The 15,830-nt window shown below is 42.9% G+C and overlaps 1 protein-coding gene across 1 annotated transcript in view; it reads left to right on the forward strand.

Annotated features, from left to right (window-relative positions):
* The window catches only part of cacna2d2a (calcium channel, voltage-dependent, alpha 2/delta subunit 2a), a 320,922-nt gene that overhangs the window by 171,420 nt on the left and 133,672 nt on the right, over window positions 1–15,830 (forward strand).

Here is a 15,830-nt window from a genome sequence, read left to right on the forward strand (position 1 = left end):
GTGCGTGCGTGCGTGCGTGCGTGCGTGCGTGCGTGCGTGCGTGCGTGCGTGTGTGTGTCTCACAGGGTTATACTGAATAAAGAAACCTGTTTCTCAGTATTCGTAGCATATGCTTTTCTGATTGTATGTGATTGTTTTGGTTTTTTTTATCTCAAAGCTCCCACATTTGAGATAAACAGGATTTAAAAAATTGTTCCTTTCACTGATTAGGTGCACTTGTGACAGTGACATGATCCAGCCACATTAGTAGAGTTCCCTCAGTGAGCCTGACCTTTAGTGGCGGGGGTAAGAGTTGACACTCCGATTTGTTGCACTGACCATGCCAACCCTTCTTATAATGCGTCTATTTCAGATAATTGGCCCTTCAGAGGAAATTACGAAAAATTATTGTGGCGGGCGAATGGCTCTATCAGCCCGGCCCTCGGAGCAGAGCGACGCGAGCGGCTCCCTTAACCACAGAATACATTAGTTTTATGAGGGCCGTCTTCAAGGGACCACAATCAGGTGAAATAGACGGACACCAAAGGATGCCTCACTGGGATTCTGTTTCTTCTCTTATTTCACCCACATTTTTATTGTTCTTCTTTTCTGTCTTAGTTTTATTTTGTATTTATATGTTCATCTATGGACAGATTGGGGGAGACAGGAATTCAACGGTCTGTGCAATAAATGTTTTTTGTTTCATGTTTTAGAAGAAGTATTTGGTTCTTTTTGAAATAGGATTGTTTTCCCTACTCACATATGATGAGTGTAACTCACATTACCTTGAGGTGTTAGATGGCGAACAGGCGGATCGTTACGTTTAGTAGGCCAGGGCAGCATACTGCACTATGTCTGCTACTAAATAAATACTCTCTATAATATTTGAATGTCTATTTTTATGGTTGAATGGGATGTTTTTCTCCCTAGTAATTCTAGCGTCTTATATCACTTCCTCCTTTTGTATAGCAAATAATCTACATTCCCCCATTCTCAGTGACTGCAGAGGCTCTGTCTGAGTTGGGTCAGTTTGTCCTGTTTCAGCACATATGTGAGCCAGTACCCAACCCTTTAAATAGGGTCTCCATAGCAGGAGCTACAGAGAGCGGGAGGAAGAGTAGGAGGGAGGAGGGGAGTGTGGCTATTGGAGCACTTTTTAAATATACAGTATGTTTTTTTGAACACTGATAAGCATAAACACATTGCATAATCACAAATAAACTGCTTCTATTTTCTTTGTGAGCGTCCCCCCCTCGCCCTTCTCTTTCCTGTGGCCGTGCTGAGACAGAGGCAGAGTGCTAGCAGGCTGCCGAGCGCGTAATGGAACTTATAAACAGCGTTCTGTTATCGCTGAATCCCGCGCCATGGAACAGTTTTCCATCTTTTCACCACTTGAGGGAAAGGAATGAAAGGAAGGGGGTAGGAGGACGGGAGAAAATCCATCACAATATACAATTTAGCGTTGCCGCCTCCGTGTCAAGCGTATCTGATGGTCTGGATGCCTCAGCAGAGAGACATAGACTGGACCCAGTCTTGTTACTATACACAACACTGAACCGTGTGTGTGTGTGTGTGTGTGTGTGTGTGTGTGTGTGTGTGTGTGTGTGTGTGTGTGTGTGTGTGTGTGTGTGTGTGTGTGTGTGTGTGTATTAAGACATAGGCCTTGTAACATAAAAGAAGGTTTGGAATGCCATAGCACTATTTCATCAGATTTTTTCAACCACTATGATTTTAGATCAGCTCAATGGACAATATGGAAAACAAAATGGTCTCTTCTTTTTCTGTTCTTTTCTCTTTCCCTTTGTGTTTTCTTGCCTTTATTCCTGTTCTGTAACGACTGCAGACCAATCTTTCACTCAGGGCTTTTGAAGTTATAATGTGGCAGTTAGAGAGTGCCTACTTTTATGTGTGGTGAGACAAAGGACATTGATGTGGTGCACATGGAGAATGCATCATTTTCAACAGTGTATTTGAGCAGTAAACCTTAGGGCAGATTTGTTTTATTGGCATACAAATGAACATCTACATGAAGCTATGTGTGGCACATGGTCGCAACAGCTCCCTAATAGCTTAAAAGCCCAAAGACATCCAGCATGCCAATGAGAGAGCCGCGCCCCTAGCCCCCCCCCTCCCTTCATCATACACAGCTTTATCTGAAGCGTCAAACACACAGTTCCTCCTTCTCTCTCCTCTTCTCCTTCTCTCTCTCTCTCTCTTCTCTCTTCTCTCTCTTCTCTTCCTCTCTCTCTCTCTCTCTGGTCTCTTCTCTCTCTCTCTCTCATCACTTTATTTCAATTCAATTCAAAAGGCTTTATTGGCATGGGGAAACAGCTTTCTCTCTCTCTTCTCTCTTCTCCACTGACTTGATCTCTCCTTTCCTCATCTATTTTCTCCCCCCCCGCCTCTCCCACTCATTTTTCTCTCTCATCCACCTATTTTGCTCTCTTATCTCCCTTTTTTCTCTTTCTCTCTCTCTTTCTCGTCCTACCTTGTCTCTCTTTTTTCCACATTTTGCTTTTGCCTCTTTCTTAAGTGTGTTTTACATTTATGATGTATTTGTAATTGACACGTATAAAGAGGCAATCATCCTTGAGATTATTGACAGGTTGCTTCAATAAGACTCATTTCTCCCCAGAGGAGCCTAAACTTGAAAACCACCCTGCATTTTTAAGATACTAGCCTAATAAGAAGATATTCAGGTGACAGGTTTTGTGTGGCTTTTTAAGTGGGTTTTTCTGTGAGGCAGTGCACTAGAATTCCGGTCTTTCTATTTTTTGCAATTTGGACATTCACTTCGACTTTGCTTTATCAAGCTCAGGTTCCCTCTTCTTATGTTTCCTTTTCTTTCTTTTGTGTTCACACCGAGCACACTATAAACTATCTCTACTATTAGGGAGGTCATGACTATGTTCATCTGGTGAGATTTAAAGGTCTATGTCCTCCTAGAATCAAGGACCCAAAGATTAGCGTCAATTACAGTTTCAGATAGAATGCCTACTAATTCTACTTCCCGTCTTGGGCGATAGTAACTGACATGCTGTATTAGATGGGGGGGGGGGGGATTGATCAGCCTTTAGGATACTGGCAGATAAGTTGTAAGCTGTGCCTTGGGATCAGATGAATAATTGTTTATGCCCCATCACCTTCAACTCCCCGATACCTCTAATACTCTCCCCCCCTCTAAATTTACAAGTATTGTCAGACTATTCGGCGATGACTAGTCCATGATTTGGGGGTGTTTGTTATATTGAGGACATATAGACTCATCAGAATACACTTCTAGTGTAGACAGTAGATCAATGGTCTATCGATGTAGGATTCTTCCTCGAGACACCAAAAAAACCCAATGCTAGACCTGCTGGATCAAGTCGAGACGTAATTTGTTCAAGACTTGCAAAATTATTATGAAATAAGGACTCGGGATATTGAAGCTGTCTACTTTATGCCTTTGGCTTTCTAATTATTACATGAATGAAAAAAGATCCCTAATCTTTATATACTCGCCATCCTAACACCGATCTTATGCTACACACATTATACCTCGAGGTATGAAATATAAGCCTAATAACACTAGTGATTGGGTATGAGTGAACATTTTATTTATGGCATGGGGTGGATACATTTTCAAGATAAGTTTATGGCAGACCGCTACTTTTCATCGGGGAGTAATTGAGATGATCTATTTGATTAGACTCTGTGTCAATGACATTCTCTGAGAGTATCTGATTCTGCCTTTTGGTGATACTAGTGATTCAAGTCACTAAACTACTATCTGATAAGCAATGGATAAAAAACAGCCTGCACTTATTTTGTGGGAAAGGAAAGGTTATGGCTAAACTCAGGCAGCAATTCTATCTCTAGCAAGATCCTATGTGGAAAAAGAGAGACTCAAGCGGTCTCGCTAGATGAGAGAGAAAAGAGAGAAGAGCTAGGAGATAGGGAAACGAAAGCAGTGGCTGAGACGTGTAGAGTAGCCAATATAACTAGGTGGAGTGAGATACAGAGTACAATCATGACGCCGAGTAGATGATTGGAGAGAATAATTCACCGAGGGGACGATAAGCTGGAGAGCATGGGGCCCCACGTACCTCAGATGAGAGAGCATTGCAGAGAGCGTAGATGCCAGAGAGCGAGCATGACACAAGTGGCCTGATTGTCTTTGGCTGTGGTGGTCTTTAGGGTTCGTTGTCCTGTGTGGTACCGGCGAACCTTCGCCCCACGTCCTGAGGTCCTGAGTGGCAAATCTGGAGCTATGTTTTCATCAAAGGATCTATCTGTACTGCTTGTCCCATTCATCTTTCAACGAATCCAATGACTAGTCCTCACACAGTGCCCTGCCCTTGCTGTAATAACGTCCACCAACAGCTATGAAGGCCACTCTGACCGATGAAATCAGTTTAGGCTAATGGGACGGCCCAGTCTGGATGAAAGAGTATGTGATAGTGCCAGGGATTGCACAGTTAAGAATGAATGAGAGGCCACCTGATATAGTTGCTTGGGATCGTCGAATGTGAGACTGAGCAAGCATTTTTGGTAGACACGACGCTGGGCCCAGAGATCGTTAGATGGGCGACGAGAGCTCGTAGATGGAACGAAAATGCATGCACTCGATGGCTTGGTTTTTTCTCTGACTCATATAGACCGGTGTGTGCCTTTCCAAATATGTGCAAAGAAAGAATTGAAAGTATGACGAAGAAAGAGTGAGACGCTCATCCGCACACTTTGCTTGGCAATTATCGTCAACAAATATTGCAGAACAGTGCTTCAAGAGGATATCAGCTGAGAGACAGGATCTCAATGCATGAAGGGGCATCAAGTGGTTAGGAGTCGGGCAATGAGTCGCGCGGCTCCTCTCAGATGGCATCTGACATGAAGTTAGAGAGTGTAAATCTTAAGTGTGGTGCTTTCTGTTTATCAGGTTTTGATTTCATTTCGACTGCTGTTTGTTCGAAGTAGAATATACAATCACTATAAATATAAGAATTGATCGAATTTAAGATCCTACATCTGTATCATCACACAGCATCAAGGATTATTATTAATTAATAGATAATAAACTAGCTTAATACTGGGACAGATTATTAATATAGACCGTAATATAATATAATAGGAAGTTATAATTAGAGGCTCATATCATAGTTAGTCCTGTGTATCTACATATTACTAAGGAAATTATTATCATCCCCTTGTAAGATTTAGCTAGGATTACTTTTAATATATAATTCGTAAGTAGTTCATATCTATATACAACGGAAAGGGCCTTTGTAATACCAATAGATATGATGTTATAATATAAGAAGATAGTTATACAAATTTAGTTTCATTTACATGTTTTATTTATAGTGGTTTTACTTCCACCATATTGCACCTCCGTGTTCAAGTCACTTGATGAAATTGCATGTCAGTCATTACTTACTTTAACATGCGTAATTGATAAATGTGTGCTGTGTGTACTTCTCAATACAACATTTCACAATAGGCTTCTACTAGAAGAATTGAACATTTCCTGAATGTTTGTCTGTTATAACTGCCTAGTGTTTTCTAAGGGTGTTTGGACCTGTCCAAATAGACATTGTGTAGAGGGGGAGAGAGACGATTGAGAGACAAGGAGAGCGTGGAGTGGAAGCAGGAATGGGACAGAACAGCAGTAGTTGAGTCATGGTTTTATACTATTTAGTCATAAAAGCATTCTATTCTGCTGCCCAATCACAGTCTTTTTGGTTCTGGGAAGGTCTCCTTGACTAGTCAGCGAGTGTGTGTGTGTGTGTGTGTGTGTGTGTGTGTGTGTGTGTGTGTGTGTGTGTTGTTGTGTGTGTCGGTGTGTGTTCTCTGTAATGTGCGTTGTTTGTGTGTGTATACGCACTAAGAAGAGGCAGCATGTAATCCTTTATTTGTGTCTGATTATATAGTCATGGTCCATTAGGGATCGCTGCTAGGGATGTATGCTCGTGAGTACCATGGCCCTGGAGAGCATCCGCAGTTTTGCTTTGATTGTGACTTGTTTTTGTTATGTATGTGTGTGTGCCTTATCCAACTCCCGCTGGCAACCTCAGCCCACCCCTCTCTCCTCCACTCCCTCTCCCTCCCTCCCTCGCTCCCTTGCTCACTCTCTGCATCTGCTTTCTCTTCTGCTGTCTGCTTTTTTCACTCGCTGGTTGCCTTGGTTACCCCACAGTTTGGTCATTTCAGCTTCTTGATTGCAGGCCCGGCTGTAATTTGCGTAAGTATCTCTCTTCAAGGTAGAAATGCTATTTTCTCCATTCTCTTTATTTATTTGTCTCTCTCTCCCTCTCATTCGCCTTCACCCTCTACCTGACTCCTTCAGTACTCTCATGTAATGTTGTTCTGCTGCTCTGAGAGTGAGAGAGAGAGAGCACAAGTGGTCTCAGACATGCTGTTTCACACTCAACTAAGAGGGCATGAAAGAACTCTTGTTTGGTGAGCCACGGTGCTGTGGAGCGCTGCGTTAGCCGGGGGCAGAGAGAGAGAGAGAGAGAAAGAGAGAGAGAGAGTCCCCCGTGCCATGTCTAAACCCAGCCTATCGATCCCCAGGCCCCACCGGGAATGGCAATCAATAGCCAAAGAAATCCAGCAGGCCACGCTCCGAAGCTCTATTCCCCATCTCAACACATGCCCAACACCCATGAAATGTTATTTCATAGAGAGAACCTGCTCCCCCTGGCCCCCTGGTTAGAGAGGGGGTCTATATGAGAACTCTGAACTAGAGAGGTCACCATCATAGAGGATTGGGTTTGGCTTTTTTTATTAAATAATTGGGTCCATCATAGTTTAGGTCTTTATATTGTATATTTTGTCTAATGTCTAGGTATCACCTCTGTAATGTTTACTGTATTAAATTATTATTATTATTATTATTATATTGATTAAACAGTATGTAAGACCTCCCTACTGGGACCAGTAGATTGCTGCATGACATTGTTTGATGATGGCATGGTTCCCTTCCCTTAGGTCCTGTGAGGCGGCAGGTACACTAGCCTAGCGGTTAAGAGCGTTGGGCCAGTAACCAAAAGGACGCTGGTTCAAATGCCCTTGAGCAAGGCACTTAGCCCTAACTGCTGTGCATAAGAGCAGCTACTAAATTATGTAAATGTAGCATGTTCATTTCCTATCTCCATTTATAGAGTTGTGGGTGAGAGGTGTTTATAGAAAAGGTTTTATTTGCAGTGGTTAAAAGTATGGATAAAGGTTTGGGTTTCAGTGGTTAAAAGTATGGATAAAGGTTTGGGTTTCAGTGGTTAAAAGTATGGATAAAGGTTTGGGTTTCAGTGGTTAAAGGTATGGATAAAGGTTTGGGTTTCAGTGTGTGCTTTCTTTTGTGCAACCTGTCCTTGGTCGATGCGGACGTAGATGTCTTGAGGAAGGTTACTGTCTGATTTGAATGTTTGAAGCGTTGTGAAGCATCGTAGGGGACAGAAAGGCGTCTAATGGAAATGATTACATGGTCGACAATAACAGGTTTGTCTCTGCCACCGCTGATGGTTGAGTGGCCACTCTCAGTCAACCTTTGAAGAGGGGGTGGCAGCTCCCTGGCACCCTGGCCCTCAAGCCTTCAACCTGTATCCGGTTGTCCTGAAGAATATGGAACCGTGAAGCTGTTTTCAGGATAAGTGGTGTTCTACTGTTAGACAGAGGTTCAATATGAAGATGCCATGTGATTGGCTAGGGCAGATCCAAATGCACTGTAAGGTGGCTTGTGATTGGTCACTGCTGCCTGGTGAGATTGCGGACTGTACGGTGCCAGGATCCACCATGTCACGCTGATAGATGGAGAATTGGATTGCCTCCTAGGTTACCAGAACACCARCTGATCCCTGTATTAATATTGTTACGGTCTGTTTATCTTATTTGCCTTTATTTGTTGTTAGAGCGTCTCCTTCCTGCCTCTCCTGTGCTGATCAGATTGGGGCTTGTTTGGGAGGCGTTGTGTGCATGTGCATGTGTCATGTTGGATAGGCCCTTTATCTGGCAGTGTGTCCATGCTGTGTGGCGATGCTATCGGGGCTAAAGCCGGCTCCTCAATGGAGCCATGTCAGCCAACAATGGGGATCTGCATTACCCAGAGCGCAGTGGTACAAAGCGTCCTCTCCTTATCGCAGGATTGGAATATTCAAAGACTGATTTAACTGCTTTTTACTGAAGGGATCTGACAGCCACTGAAAGAGAGAGACAGACTGAGAGAAGGGAGGGAGAACAGAGGGGGAGGGGGAGGGAGAAAGGGAGAAAGGGAAGAGAAGAGAGAGAGAGAGAGAGAGAGAGAGAGAGAGAGAGAGAGAGAGAGAGAGAGAGATCATATAACTAAAAGGTTGCTTAGAGGAAATAAGTGTAATAAGGCTAGCATTTAAAGAAGGGCAGTCTGCACTATTGAGCATGGATTAAGACATAGGCCATTGTAACATAAAAGAGGTTATGGAATGCATAGCATATTCATCAGATTTTTTTCAACCACTATGATTTTAGGTCACATAATGGACAATAATGGAAAAACAAAATGGTCTCTCTTTTTCTGTTCTTTTCTCTTTTCCCTTTGTGTTTTTCCTTGCCTTATTCCTGTATCTGTACGACTGCAGACCATCTTTCACTCAGGGCTTTTGAAGTTAATGTGCAGTTAGAGAAGGCCTACCTTTATGTGTGGTGAGACAAAGGACATTGATGTGGTGCACATGGAGAATGCATCATTTTCACAGTGTATTTGAGCAGTAAACTTAGGGCAGATTTGTTTATTGGCATACAAATGAACATCTACATGAAGCTATGTGTGGACACCATGGTCGCAACAGCTCCCTAATAGCTTAAAAGCCCAAAGACATCCAGCATGCCAATGAGAGAGCCGCGCCCTAGCCCCCCCCCCCCCTCCCTTCATCATACACAGCTTTATCTGAAGCGTCAAACACACAGTTCCTCTCTCTCTCTCTCTCTCTCTCTCTGGTCCTTCTCTCTCTCTCTCTCATTTATTTCAATTCAATTCAAAAGGCTTTATTGGCATGGGAAACAGCTTTCTCTCTCTCTCTCTCTCTCTCTCACTGACTTGATCTCTCCCTTTCTCACTCTATTTCTCTCTCACTCTATTTCTCTCTCACTCCACCTATTTTGCTCTCTATCTCCCTTTTTCTCTTTCTCTCTCTCTTTCTCTCTCTCACCCTTGTCTCTCTTTTTCCACATTTTGCTTTTGCCTCCTTTCTTTAAAGTGTGCTTTTTACATTTAATGATGTATTTGTATTGACAGTATAAAGAGGCATCATCCCTGAGATTATGACAGGTTGCTTCAATAGACTCATTTCTCCCCAGAGGAGCCTAACTTGAAAACCACCCTGCATTTATACTAGCCTAATAAGAAGATATTTCAAGGTGACAGGTTTTGTGTGGCTATTTTAAGTGGGTTTTTCTGTGAGGCAGTGCACTAAATTCCGGTCTATTCTATTTTTTGCAATTTGGACATTACTCGACTTGTCCAGGCAGTCAGATGTTTTTTTGTGTCAGAGAATCCTCACTATAGCCAGACTATGTTCACTGAGTTTAGTCTATGTCCTCAACAAGACCCAAATTGTCTGTCATCGCGATAGTCTGACAATCTGTATTAGAGGGGGGGGGGGGGGGGGATTGATCAGCTTTAATACGCCAGATAGATTTGTAGCTTCTTCAATGTAATTTGTCTGCATCACTTCCCATCCCCCATATATATATTTTTTGTTGTTGTTGTAAATATATACAGTACATTTGGAAAGTATTCAGACCCCTTGACTTTTCCCACATTTTGTTACGTTACAGCCTTATTCTAAAATGGATGAAAAAGTTTTTTCCTTCATCGATCTACACACAATACCCCATAATGACAAAGCAAAAACAGGTTATGAGACATTTTTTTTGACATTAGTATTCAGACCCTTTACTTAGTACTTTGTTGAAGTCTTGAGTCTTCTTGGGTATGATGCTACAAGCTTGGCACACCTGTATTTGGGGAGTTTCTCCAATTCTTCTCTGCAGATCCTCTCAAGCTCTGTCAGGCTGGATGGGACGCATCGCTGCACGGCTATTTTCAGGTCTCTCCAGAGATGTTCGATCGGGTTTAATTCCGGGCTCTGACTGGGCCACTCAAGGACATTCAGAGACGTGTCCCGAAGCCACTCCTGCATTGTCTTGGCTGTGTGCTTAGGGTCGTTGTCCTGTTGGACGGCGAACCTTCGCCCCAGTCTGAGGTCCTGAGCGCTCTGGAGCATGTTTTCATCAAGGATCTATCTGTACTTTGCTCCATTCATCTTTCCCACGATCCTGACTAGTCTCCCAGTCCCTGCCGCTGAAAAACCTCCCCACAGCAAGGCCCTTCTCCCCGATTGTTCAGTTTGGCTGGGCGGCAAGCTCATGAAAGAGTATTGGTAGTCCCAAACTTCTTCCATTTAAGAATGATGGAGGCCACTGTGTTCTTGGGGATCTTCAATGCTGCAGACATTTTTTGGTACCCTGTCCCCAGATCTGTCCTGTCTCGGAGCTCTATGGACAATTCCTTTGACCTCATGGCTTGGTTTTTGCTCTGACATCATATAGACCGGTGTGTGCCTTTCCAAATCATGTCCAATCAATTTAATTGACCAAAAGTGGACTCCAATCCACTTTCTTGGCAATCCACAAAATTGCAGAAACATCTCAAGGATGATCAATGGAAACAGGATACACCTGAGCTCAATTTTGAGTCTCAAAGCAAAGGGTCTGAATAATTAGGTAAATAAGGTATTTCTGTTTTCGGTTTGCATTTCCTGCTGTGCAGTAAAATTCTCAGCAAAAAAAAGAGTGATCGAATTAAGATCCTACATCTGTATCATCACAAGACCGGTTATTAAGACCAGTTAATACGGGCAGTTATTAAGACCGGTTATTAAAGGAGTTTAAAGGCTCTCTGGTAGTCCTGTGTCTACATTTCTAGGATTATTTCACCCCTTGTGATTTAGCTAGGTTTTTATGTTTCGTAAGTGTTCCTATTATACAAGGAAGGCCTTTTGTTCAAATGAAATGTTTTTATGAAATGAACAAAATAGTTTTCATGTTTTTTTTGTGGTTTCTTTCCCATATTGCACCTCCAGTGTTCTAGTCTCCTTGATGAAATTGCATGTCAGTCATTACTTACTTTACATGCGTCAATTGATAAAATGTGTGCTGTGTGTACTTCTCAATACAACATTTCACAATAGCTTCTACTAGAAGGATTGAACATTTCCTGAATGTTTGTCTGTTATAACTGCCTAGTGTTTCTAAGGGTGTTGGACCTGTCAAATAGACATTGTGTAGAGGGGGAGAGAGACATTGAGAGACAAGGAGAGCGATTGGAGTGGAGGCAGGAAGGACAGAACAGCAGAGTGAGTCAGGTTTTATACCTTACGTTACAAAAGCACTTCTATTCTGCTGCCCAATCACATAGTCTTTTTGTTCTGGAAGGTCCTCCTTGACTAGTCAGCAGAGTGTGTGTGTGTGTGTGTGTGTGTGTGTGTGTGTGTGTGTGTGTGTGTGTGTGTGTGTGTGTGTGTGTGTGTGTGTCTCTGTATGTGCGTATGTTTGTGTGTGTATACGCACTAATGAAGAGCAGCAAATGAAATCCTTTATTGTGTCTGATATAATGTCAGGTTCCATTAGGGATCTGCTGCTAGGGATGATTGCTGGAGTACCATGGCCTGGAGAGCATCCGCAGTTTCTGTTTGATTGTGACTTGTTTTTGTGTGTGTGTGTGTGTGTGTGTGTGTGTGTGTGTGTGTGTGTGTGTGTGTGTGTGTGTGTGTGTGTGTGTGTGTGTGTGTGTGTGTGTGTGTGTGTGTGTGCGTGCGTGCACGTGTAATTACAAAGTCATTAGCAGGTGTCCAGAAGATATATGGATATGACTGTAATCTGTCCTCACATGATGGAGAGCTTGTCTGAGATTTAAATGTCAAACTGTCTCAACGTGTCTTGTGAGAGCACACAGCATGCCCACCAAGAGGTAAGGTATACACCCTGACACATGCACACATGCACCCTTCCTCCCTGACAGAAGCCTATATGTGTAGTGTGCAGGTCTATACTGTATTCCACCAAATGGGCTGGCTCATATTTAGCCCAGTGGGCCTGTCTAACTTGGTTTTATTTGCGCAAAATGATCATTATCGGGCTAATACTGGTGGCCTCAAGTAAAAAAAAATTGTCGCATGGAGTCCTCAAGGAAAGAAATGGGCCGGTGTGTTAGAAATTTAATTGTTTTATTTTTTATTTAACCTTTATTTAACCAGGTAGGCTAGTTGAGAACAAGTTCTCAATTACAACTGCGACCTGGCCAAGATAAAAACAAAGCAGTGTGACACAAACAACAACACAGAGTTACACATGGAATAAACAAACATACATTCAATAACACAATAGAAAAAAAGTATATGTACAGTGTGTGCAAATGAGGTAAAATAAGGGAGGTAAAGAAATAAATAGGCCATAGTGGAAAAATAATTACAATTTAGCAATTTAAACATTGGAGTGATAGATGTGCAGAAGGTGAATGTGCAAGTAGAGATACTGGGGTACAAAGGAGCAAAATAAAATAAATAACAGTATGGGGATGAGGTAGTTGGATGGGCTATATACAGATGGGCTATGTACAGGTGCAGTGATCTGTGAGCTGCTCTGAGACCTGGTGCTTAAAGTTAGTGAGGGAGATATGAGTCTCCAGCTTCAGTGATTTGTGCAATTCGTTCCAGTCATTGGCAGCAGAGAACTGGAAGGAAAGGCGGCCAAAGCAGGAATTTGCTTTGGGGATGACCAGTGAAAAATACCTGCTGGAGCGCGTGCCTCGGGTGGGTGCTGCTATGGTGACCAGTGAGCTGAGATAAGGCGGGGCTTTACCTAGCAAAGACTTATAGATGACCTGGAGCCAGTGGGTTTGGCGACGAATATGAAGCGAGGGCCAGCCAATGAGAGCATACAGGTCGCAGTGGTGGGTAGTATATGGGACTTTGGTGACAAAACCGATGGCACTGTGATAGACTGCATCCAATTTGCTGAGTAGAGTGTTGGGTGCTATTTTGTCAACGACATCGCCGAAGTCAAGGATCGGCAGGATGGTCAGTTTTACAAGGGTATGTTTGGCAGCATCAGTGAAGGATGCTTTGTTGCGAAATAGGAAGCCGAGTCTAGATTTAATTTAGGATTGGAGATGCTTAATGTGAGTCTGGAAGGAGAGTTTACAGTCTAACCAGACACCTAGGTATTTGTAGTGGCCACATATTCTAAGTCAGAACCGTCCAGAGTAGTGATGCTGGACTGGCGGGCAGGTGGGGCAGCGATCGGTTGAAGAGCATGCATTTAGTTGTACTTGCATTTAAGAGCAGTTGGAGGCCACGGAAGGAGAGTTGTATGGCATTGAAGCTCGTCTGGAGGTTAGTTAACACAGTGTCCAAAGAAGGGCCAGAAATATATAGAATGGTGTCGTCTACGTAGAGGTGGATCAGAGAGTCACCAGGGACCACCAGGGATGTTAGGGATGATTTCTGGTCCCAGTCCAGCCCTGTATTCCAGCTACTGTACCTGCTTTTACCATATTAATCTACAGCGTCTGCATCTACATAGGGCGGCACACAATTGGCCCACCGCTGTCCGGGTTTGGCCGGGGTAGGCCGTCATTGTAAATAAGAATTTGTTCTTAACTGACTTGCCTGGAGCATGGAATGATTTTTATGTGTTCACTTACGCTCAATGCTTTGTTAAAAGCTTTGTTTTGTTGTTTCTACTTGTCACATGATCATTTGAAAAACAATCTTCCATATACAATTACAGATATTAATTTGAGCCAGTTTGCTACAGTAGGAAATTAATCCTGCAGCAACAGGAAATGTGAATTATTATGTGGATTATAATTAACATTTTTGTAAGAATTGATACATTTTTCATTAGGGTAAATCAAGTCTGAAATTACACAAAGTGGAAATGACAAACTTTAGAAGCCTTTAGAAGTTTGAATTGCTCAGCAACAAAAGAGTGATCAAATTAAGACCCTAAAAACTGTAGATATATCATTATTTAATAGTCATTCATTACAGTAATTGATAGTGGGAGACAAATAGATAAGAAAAACGATAGAGAGCCAGTCAGAGTGACACAGTTCAGACAGGAAGCAGCAACAGAAACCAAAAGACAGATAGACAGACATGGTGAGAAAACACAAAAAAGTCTAGAGCAGAGGGGACTGTTTCTATAGCAACAGTGGGCACCTAACCTGCAGCTGCACTATATTCACTCAATGTGAAATTGGGTGCGAATGCTGCCTGGTATTGAGGGGAGGGAGATGGGCAAGAGAGAAGGCTGGCTGGTATTGAGGGGATAGAGATGGGGAAGAGAGAAGGCTGCCTGGTATTGAGGGGAGAGAGATGGGGAAGGGAGAAGGCTACCTGGTATTGAGGGGAGAGAGATGGGGAAGGGAGAAGGCTACCTGGTATTGAGGGGAGAGAGATGGGGAAGGGCGAAAAGGCAGGGAGGGCGGAGAGGAGGAGGAGAGGTTGGGGAGGGAGCAGACGACTGAGATAAGGGTAAGGAGACCGAGGAGTGGGGAGAGATGCTGTGCGGGCGTGATGCATTGCTGGCGTGCCATTCTATGAGTGTGTGCCGTGTGTTTGTGCTTATGTGTGAGTGTGTGTGGTTTTGTGTGTGTTTAGCTGGTAGTTGTGCTGAGAGAGGGTAGTGTGATCTGAGGGACCACAGGCGCCTAAGGTGCCTCGCCATGTAGCCTCTGTTTGTGTGTGTGCCCTTACATAAAAACATTATATGTGAAAAGAACACTTGAAAAAACCCATAATTTTCGGACACGTGTGAACACGTGTGAACAAATCATGTGAAAAATGTAAAACAAAAAATATACACTACCGTTCAAAAGTTTGGGGTCACTTAGAAATGTCCTTGTTTTTGAAAGAAAAGCCATTTGTCCATTGAAATAGCAGGCCAGCATCCCAGAGTCGCCTCTTCACTGTTGACGTTGAGACTGGTGTTTTGCGGGTACTATTTAATGAAGCTGCCAGTTCTTAAACTAGACACTCTAATGTACTTGTCCTCTTGCTCAGTTGTGCACCGGGGCCTCCCACTCCTCTTTCTATTCTGGTTAGAGACCGTTTGCGCTGGTCTGTGAAGAGAGTAGTACACAGCGTTGTACGAGACCTTCAGTTTCTTGGCAATTTCTTACATGGAATAGCCTTCATTTGTCAGAACAAGAATAGACTGATGAGTTTCAGAAGGAAGTTATTTGTTTCTGGCCATTATGAGCCTGTAATCGAACCCACAAATGCTGATGCTCCAGATACACAACTAGTCTAAAGAAGGCCAGTTTTATTTCTTCTTTAATCAGGATAACAGTTTTCAGCTGTGCTAACAACTGCAAAAGGGTTTTCTAATGATCAATTAGCCTTTTAAAATTATAAACTTGGATTAGCTAACGCAACGTGCCATTTGACACAGGGGTGATGGTTGCTGATAACGGGCCTCTGTACGCCAATGTAGATATTCCATAAAAAATCTGCCATTTCCAGCTACAATAGTCATTAACAACATTAACAATGTCTACACTGTATTTCTGATCAATTTGGTGTTATTTTAATGGACAAAAAAAGTCAATTTCAAAGTGACCCCAATCTTTTGAACGGTAGTATATACATTTCACATGAGTCAGACACGTGCATCATTTCAAATACATTTTCACATGTGAACAAATCGCATGTGAAAAATGTCACTTGGGAAAAACAGACACGTGCGTCAGATGTGGTTTTCGGACACGTGTGAAGTTTCACATGCATTTTTAAGCTCAATATGTGAAAACAGCAATTCACATGTGAAAATGCAAT

This window comes from Salvelinus sp. IW2-2015, linkage group LG1 (genome assembly GCF_002910315.2).
Source record: "Salvelinus sp. IW2-2015 linkage group LG1, ASM291031v2, whole genome shotgun sequence".
In the NCBI taxonomy this organism is placed as follows: Eukaryota; Metazoa; Chordata; class Actinopteri; order Salmoniformes; family Salmonidae; genus Salvelinus; species Salvelinus sp. IW2-2015.